This window comes from Equus asinus, chromosome 2 (genome assembly GCF_041296235.1).
Source record: "Equus asinus isolate D_3611 breed Donkey chromosome 2, EquAss-T2T_v2, whole genome shotgun sequence".
Taxonomy (NCBI): Eukaryota; Metazoa; Chordata; class Mammalia; order Perissodactyla; family Equidae; genus Equus; species Equus asinus.
Genome location: NC_091791.1, coordinates 87,513,364 through 87,522,268, shown reverse-complemented (window position 1 = coordinate 87,522,268; position 8,905 = coordinate 87,513,364).

Genomic DNA, 8,905 nt, shown 5'->3' with positions numbered 1-8,905 from the left:
ACTAATTATTAAAGGTTTGTTTTAAGGGTACCTCAGATTTGTTTCACTCAGGAATAAGACACAAAGACATGGAAGCAACGGTCATGAAGGCAGTTTTTATACTCACAGATCCCTAGAAACAGGAGGCATGGCGTGCCCCATGGGAAAGCACCCGGGTCAGTCAGGAAGCAGAGAGTGGGGAAAATGTGGGCGAGAACCTTTATTATGGTTTTGGCAGGAAGGAATGGGCAAGGGGGTTGAGCAGGCTTAGGACTGGCTGGTTTGAATAACTGAGTAGATTATTCTGAGCTCTGGGGCAAAGGGGCTGTCTCTGGTTGCCTAGTAGCTGGCCTTGGGGTGATTAGGGCGGGTGGCTAGTAGTCCAGAGTGTTGGAGTTGGATGAAAGACGTAGTGCAGGTACGGGCTGTGGATTGCTGGGTTTGCATATCTATGGCTTCCAAACCAGCAGAAGATCAACTGGATTCAAGAAATTTTTAAATATTTACTTGACAAAAGATAGGATAAATAAAATGGGAAGTTATAATTTGGAAAATGATATTTGTAACACATATAACTGCCAGGATGAGATTCTATAATTTATAAACAACTCCTAAAACTCACTAGAAAAAGGAAAACAACATTGTTTCAAGAGTATTTGTTAGGTTTTGCTGTTTTAAAAATACATAAAGCATGTACGGCAGGACGTTAGGGTTCGATCAAGAAAAGTTGTTGATGGGCACACCGACGTCTGTTCTCATAGTCTCTTTACTTTTCTGTATATTTTTAAAATTTCATAATATTTTTTAAGAAGTAGAAAAAACCATAAATGTTACAGCAGGATCAAATACATCCCCATTCGATGCCCAAGTCTTGACCTTGTCCACCACCCTAGAGAGCAAATGCTCACTCTTTCCTCCCAAGAGCAGTCTCGGTTGAGACGGAGCAGGCTGGATGGTGGAGGAAGGCAGCTTTGTGGACATGGCTCTGCCAGGCAGCGGAGATCTTTGCCTCCCTGCTGCAGGGACTCCCTTTTTTCCTGCTGTTCTGAAGGAGCTGGAGATGCCACACGGGTGGCAGATGCTGCCCTCCAGCTGGCCTTGCTCCAGGGAATTCAGTCCCCTTTAGCATGCTTTTCCCACCAAGTCTTCCATATGGTGTCTAGCAACAGGGAACCGCTGGCTGCTCCACAGGGCTCACAGGGGGTGGAAGGACTCTGCTGTCATTTCTGCAGCAGGAACCCCATTTCCACTGACTCCTCAGGACTGCTCGCTCCCCAGCATTCCAGGATTTTTGGGCTAGGGACTTCAATACAAGAAAATCCAGTTCAGCAGTTGGCTGGAGGAAGATAGATAAATTGGAGTAGCCTTCAGGCCATGGGATGTTTCAGATGCCACATCGTACACTTTTCCAGAGGATTTAAGCTTCAAAGATATAAAGTTTATAGAAGTTTCTCCTTAAGAAACAAGTTGGGAGTTCCAGGGAAGCCGGCAACTCCAATTTAAGCCAAAAAGCATGTCAATATAAGCAGCGTTCAACCCATGGCTGCCTGGCTTTCATTGATTACAAAAACTTGCCTCTTGGAGAGATCTCAAGGGCATTCTGCTGAACGAAAAAAGCCAGTCCCAAAAGGTGCCATGTATGATTCCATTTATATAACATTCTCGAAATGACATTATTGAGATGGAAAAGACATTAACGGTTGCCAGGGGTTGCCAGGAGATTAATTGGGCGGAAGAGGACTGTGACTATGAATGAGTAGCATGATAGTGGTGGTGGAACAGCTCTGTATCTTGAATGCAGTGGTAGTTACAGACGTCTACACCTGTGATAAAAGAGCATGGCATTACATATACACATTGTACGAATGTCACTTCCTTGGTTTTCTACTGTACTATAGTTACACACAATGTAATCACTGGCAGAAACTGGGTGCAGGGTACACAGGATCTCGGTACTCGCTTTGCAACTTCTTGTGAATCTATTATTGTTTTAAAATTAAAATTTAAGAAGGAAAAAACCCTACTTGCCTATAAATAGTTAAACTCATAGACTAGGAGTCAGAAACTGTGAACCACATGCCAAATCGGGCCCACTGCCTGTTTTTGTATGACTTGCGATCAAAGGTTAATTTTTATATTTTTAAGGGGGTGAAAAAAACACCAGAAAAAGAGAATGCCTGTGACACACGAAAATTATGTGAAATTCAAAAATTCCAGCGTCCACAAATAAAGTTTTACTGGAACACAGGCATGCATACTCATTTATGTGTTGTCCAAGGCTGCTTCCTCCTTCCCTCAGCAGAGCTGAGCTGTTGCTGCAGACAGCAAAGCCTAAACTACTTGCTATCTAGTTATTCACAGAAAAAGTTTGTCAACTCTTGCGATCAACAGTTAGCATTTCTACTATTCCACTATTATGAACAATGCTGAAATGAAAAAATCTTGTGCTTACTTCTATGTGCCCAGGTGTAGGAATACCTCTAGGAGAGAAACCAAGAAATAGAGGCATTTAAATTTTTAATAGATATTGCCAAATTGTCTTTCAAAAATGGTGGTTCTAGGGAAGAGATTCTGGTAACGCGAGGGGAGCTTATATAAGATTAACCCTCCTGCTGATAACATTTATAAATGCTGGAAAAAATGTAAAAAGAACACTGGAGACCAACCAAAAGCAGGCAGAAATTGATGGGGCCTGACCCTTACAAGAAGAGAAGCACGGTAAGGGAGGGACACATTTGACCAGCTTTGTCTCTGAAGGTGCCCCCGCTCAGGGAGCAATGGAGAACAGAGCCCAAGTAGAGGTGTCTTACAGAGCTGAGGGGCCAGAAACAGAGTTTAGGGCTCCAGCACGGCTGCCAATTGAGAGGGAAAATTCTAGGAGAGAGGAAGACACAGATAGAGAACAAAATGTGCACACAAACCTCCTTCACATCCCTGGCTGACATAACCTGCAAAGGCTTGGGGCGAGATTTCAAGGAACTTGGTGAAAAGCAACAGCTAGAAGGCAAAAAAGCAGAGATTCCAACAACTGCCTGGTATTAGGGAGCTGAGAGTCTGGAGTTCAAATACTGCAACTTGGAGAACTCCATCAATTCAGAATTTCCACTGAAATATCAGAAGGATCACAACTTTAGAGTTGGGACCACTTAGCAGAACAAGCACTTTACACAGACAGCATTTCTCGGCCTTTTTTTCATTATTTCCCCACTATGTCCCCGCTGAGGAGAAAAATTAAATTTAAACTCTCCCTAGTGAGAAAAATTAAGTACTAAGGAATAATATTTTGTTAGGTAGGGTTGAGCTGTGGAGGACCACAAACCATTGTAATATCTAAGATATTTTTGGCTCCCACCAAGTGCCAATTTTCACCCCCTCAGGGGCGATATTGCTCCTGCTGAGAAGGCACGTCCCAGGGATAAGAGAAAACCTAAAAAACTTTCTAACAAAGCCTAAAGCCAGGCATTCACTGGATCAAATTGACCCACCAAAACTCTAACTGCCTGCTTGATCAAAACTCAGCCCTTCTTCAAGGAAGATAACAGAAATCTGAGTCTCTACATTACCCACAATGCCCAGTATACAATAACTTGTAAAAATTGCTAGACATGTGAAGAAGCAGGAAAAAGGGGTCCATGACCAAAAGGAAAAAATGATTAATAGAAGCAGACTCACAGACGAGCCAAATTTTGGAATTAGCAGACAAGGACTTTAAAAGAACTATTATAAATATATTGCCAAGCTTATAGGAAAAGATGCACATAATAGGTGAAGTGATGTGAAATTTCAGAAGAGATATGAAAACACATAAGGAAAAATGACAATTCTAGAACTGAGAAATATAATATCTGAAGTCAAGTTCATCAGATGGGATTATCAGCATGTTTGGACACTGCAGAACAAAGGACCAGCGAATTTGAAAGTCAACCGAAATTATCCAAACTAAAACCCAAATAATAAAATGGAAAAAAATTAACAGTCTCAATGACCTGAGGGATATCATTTCATCTAACATCTTGTAAATGGAGTCACAGAAGGAAAGGAGAGATGGATGGACCTTGAGGGCATTATGCTAAGTGAAATAAGTCAGATAGAGAAAGACAAATATTGTATATTCTCCCTTATACGCAGAATCTAAAAAAGGTGAACTCATAGAAATAGAAAGTAGAATGGTGGTTGCCAGGGGCTGGGTAGAGGGGGAAATGGGGAGATGTTCGTCAAACACAAACTTCCAGTTATAAGATGCATAAGTTCTCGGGATCTGATGTACAGTATGGTGACTACAATCAACAATACTGTATTATATACTCAAAAGTTATTAAGAATAGATCTTAAATGATATAACCACAAAAAATGGTAATTATTTGAGGGGATGGAGGTGTTAACTACCCTTATTTTGTTAATCATTTTGCAAGATATACATCAAATCATCACATTGTACACCTAAAACTCGCATATGTTAAATGTCAATGATACCTCAATAAAGCTGGGGGTAAAAAAATGTGGTGAGGAGAGAGAGAACAGGGTAGAAAAAATATTAGAAGAAATACTGGGTGAAAATTTTGCAAATCTGATTTAAAACATCAACCCACAAAATCTAAGAAACTCAGCAAAATCCAAGAAAGATAAATGCAAAGAAAACCACATCTAAACATACTGTTTTCAAACTTCCGAAAACCAAAGAAAAAGAGAAAATGTTGAAAACAGCAATAGAAAACAACACGTCTTTCAGGGGGACAATAATTTAAACACTACTGACTTCTCATCAGAAACAATGGCAGCCAAAAGAAACATCTTTCAAATGCTAAAAGAAATGTTAACAGAGAACTCTATGTCCAGTGAAAATATCTTTCAGAAATTAAGATGAAATAAAGACATTTGTAGACAAAGAAAGCTGAAAATTTGTCACCCATAGCATAAGAAATGTCAAAAGAGCACTTTAGGCAGCAGGAATATGTTAACAGACGGAAATTTATATCCAAAGAAATAAATAACACCAAAAATGGGAATTATGTGGGTAAATATAACATATTTTTTTTCCTTTTTAATACTATATAAAAAATAGAATGTTTAAAGCAAAAATAATGACTACTATTAACATGTTTGACCAAATCAGCACAAAGAACAGAAGGGGGAAATGGAAGTAAACTGTTGTAAGATAATAGACTATGCATGATGTGTCATAATATTATTTGATGGTAGACTGTGATAAGTTAAAGATGTCGACATAAACCCTAAAGGACTACTGACCAAAAGAGAAACAAAAAAGGGAGAGCTGGTAAATCAATAGTGGAGATAAAATAGAATATTAAAAAATACGTAATCCAAATAAGGCAGAATAAGAGGAAAGGGGGAATGAAAAAAGATCAGACAGAAAGAAAACAAATGACAAGATGTTAAGTTTAAACCCAGCCATATCAATAACCACATTAAATAAGAATGGCCAACTAACGCTGCCCAACACAATTTTCTATATTGATGAAAATGTTCTGACTCTGTGCCGTCCAATATAATAGACACTACCCATATGTCACTACTGAGCACTTGGAAAGTGGCGAATATAACTGAGGGAGTGAATTTTTGTTTAATTTATTTTAAAATTAAATAGCTACATATAGCTACTCTATTGGACAATGAAGATCTAAATACTCCAATAAATAGGCAGAGATAATCAGATTAGATAAACTATAAAGGTCCAACTATATGCTGTCTACAAGAAAAATCATTTGAAATATAACGATACAAATAGGTTAAAAACAAAAGAATAGAAGATATATACCATTCAAATGCAAAGCAAAAGAACGATGGAGTAGCTATATTAATATCACACAAAGGAAAATTCAGAAGAAGGAATATTAGCAAGAAGAAAAAGAGATGTTATGATGATAAAGGGATTAAGTCATCAAAAAAATACTTCTAAATGTGTATGCACCTAATAAAAAACTTCAAAACATGTAAAGGAAAAACTGATAGAACTGAAAGGAAAAATGGACTAAACCACAATTATATTTGGACATTCTGACAATTAATTGATAGAATAGACAAAAAAAAATCAGTAAGCATATAAAAGTCTTAAACAGCATTACAAACCAACCTGTCCTAATTGGTATTTCTGACAGTCCACCCAACCACAGCAGAATAAACATTCTTTTCAAGTTTACAAGGAACATCACCAAGATGGACTATATTCTGGGGCATAAAACAAGGCTCAGTAAATTTGAAAAGGATTGAAGTAATACAGATATGTTCTCTGATCAAAACAGAACTAAAAATCAATAACAGAAACATGAAAAAAATACCCCAATATTTGGAAATTAAACCATATATTCCTAAACAAGCCATGGGTAAAATAAGAAATCACATGGGAAATTAGAAAATATTTTTCACTGAAATTAAAATGAAAATAAAATCTATTAAAATTTGTGGGATGCAATTAAAGCATTGCTTAAGGGAAATGTATAGCATTAAATATTTATATTCGAAAACAATAAAGGTCTAAAATCAGTGGTCTAAGCATCTACCTGAAGAAACTTACAAAAAGAGCAAATGAATCTTAAGAAAATAAAAATGAGAGAAGTCAATGACATAGAAAAGGAAAAAAATACACAAAATCAATAAAACTAAAGTAGGTTCCTTGAAAAGATTTTGAACAACTCTAGTCAGAATTGTCAGAAAAACAGAAAGATGACACAAACTGCCAAAATCAGGAATGAAAGAAGAGACATCACTATAGAGGCCACAGACATGTAAAGAATAATAAAGGGATACTATGAACAATTTTTTCCCCATTTCTTTTATTCTGGTAAAATACACATAACATAAAATTTATTATCTTAACCATTTTTAAGTGTACACATCAGTGGTTTTAAATACATTTGTAATATTGTACATCACCATCATCCACCTACAGAACTCTTTTCATCTTGCAAAACTGAAACTCAATATCCACTAAATAATAACTCCCCGTTTTCCCCTTCTCCAAGTCCCTGGCAACCACCATTCTACTTCTGTCTCTATGATTTTGCTTACTCTAAGTACCTCATATAAGTGGAGTTATACAATATTTATCTTCTTGTGACTGGCTTATTTTACTCAGCGTAATGTCCTCAAGGCTCATCCACGTTATAGCATACGTCAAAATTTCGTTCCTTTTTAAGGTTGAATATTCCACTGCATGTATATATCACGTTTTTCTTATTCATTCATGTATCCATGGACACCTGGGTTGCTGTCACATTTTAGCTATTGTGAATAATGCTCCTGTGAACATGAATGTACAAATATATCTTTGAGATTCTGATTTCAATTTTTTGAGGGACTGCCATACTGTTTTCCACAGTAGCTGTAACATTTTACCTTCCCATCAAAAGTGCACAGGGGTTCCAATTTCTCCATATTCCCATCAACATCTGTTATTCCCTTTTTTCTTTTTTTTTGATAGTAGCTATCCTAATGAGCATGAGGTAGGATCTCTTGTAGTTGTCATTTTCATTTCCCTAAATAATTTTCACTGATAAATTTGACAACTTAGTGAAATAGACAAATTCCTTGAAAGATTGTTACTTTGCTAGGACTGCCACAATGAAGGACCACAGACTGGGCGTCTTAATCAACAGAAATTAATTTTCTCACCTTTCTGGAAGCTAGAAGTATGAGATCAACGTATCAATAGGCTTGGTTTCTTCCGAGGCCTCTCTCCTTGGCCTGTCGATGGTCCTCCTCTCCCTGTACCTTCACACGGTCTTCCTGTGTGCAAGTCCATGTCCTAATCTCCTCTTAAGAACACCAGTCATACTGGATTAGGGCCCACCCTAATGTCATTTTAACTTAATTACCTCTCTAAAGGCCCTGTCTCTGAATTCAGTCACGTTATGAAGTACTGAGTGTCAGAACTTCAATATCTGAATTTGGGGGAGGCACAGTTCAGCCCCTAACAGATACAAACTACCAAAGCTCACTCAAGAGAAAATAGATAACACAACCAGCCCTAAATTTATTAAAGAAATTGAATTAATAGGTTAAAACCTTTCCACAAAGAAAACTGCAAGTCCAAGTATCTTCACTGTTGAACTCTACCAAACACGGAGGGCCCAGACTGCTGGCTCTCCACGGGGCCAGGAAAGCATGATACGGGAAGAGTTTATTCCCCAAGGGAAGCAGTATGCTCCTATGGACAGAGGCCGAGTCCACTTGATGGGTGACCCTGGGCAAACAACTTCGTGTGAACCTCGATTTCCTCTTCCATAAAATGGGTATATTCCCAGCAGGCAAAGCCAGGATGGAGGTTAAATAGTTTTTAGTAATATACGCAAAACACCCAGCAAAAGGCCCAGGGCACAACAGACACAATTTAAAGGCAGCTGTAATTATTTTCACTTTATGTCAATTAGCACGCTCCTGCAGTGCAATTTGAAGTGTGCCCCAACAAGCTGTATTTGAGGTTGATGCAACTGGACACTCTGTGCTCCAACTTCAGGTTGATTTTCTCTTTAGGTCGCCCTGCCCCAATGCCACGGTTAGTATTTCTGGGTCTGCTCCACAGAATGCTCATCTCTCCCGTGTTTCTTGTAAGACTCATTTTACTTCAAACACCACCTCCTCTGGGGAGCCTTCCTTGACTCCCAGAACCCTCGGCACTTACTCCAACATAACTGGTAACTCAACGAATCAAACTGTTTACACATCTCTGCAGCCGGACTCCTGAACTGGAAGAGCCAGCCCACGGACGTCCGCCTCTTTCACCCCGGGCCCCAGGGACCAGCACAGAGGAAGTGCTCTGAGCAGGAGATAAGTGAATAAATGATCTGCAGAAAGCAAAACATCCCTCCTGTGCCACAACTTCCCCAGCATCTTTGCTGGGCTACAACTCCACAAGGCTAAGGAGTGGAGATGCCCACAGATCTGCAAACACTGCCCGGTGCTCCAGGAA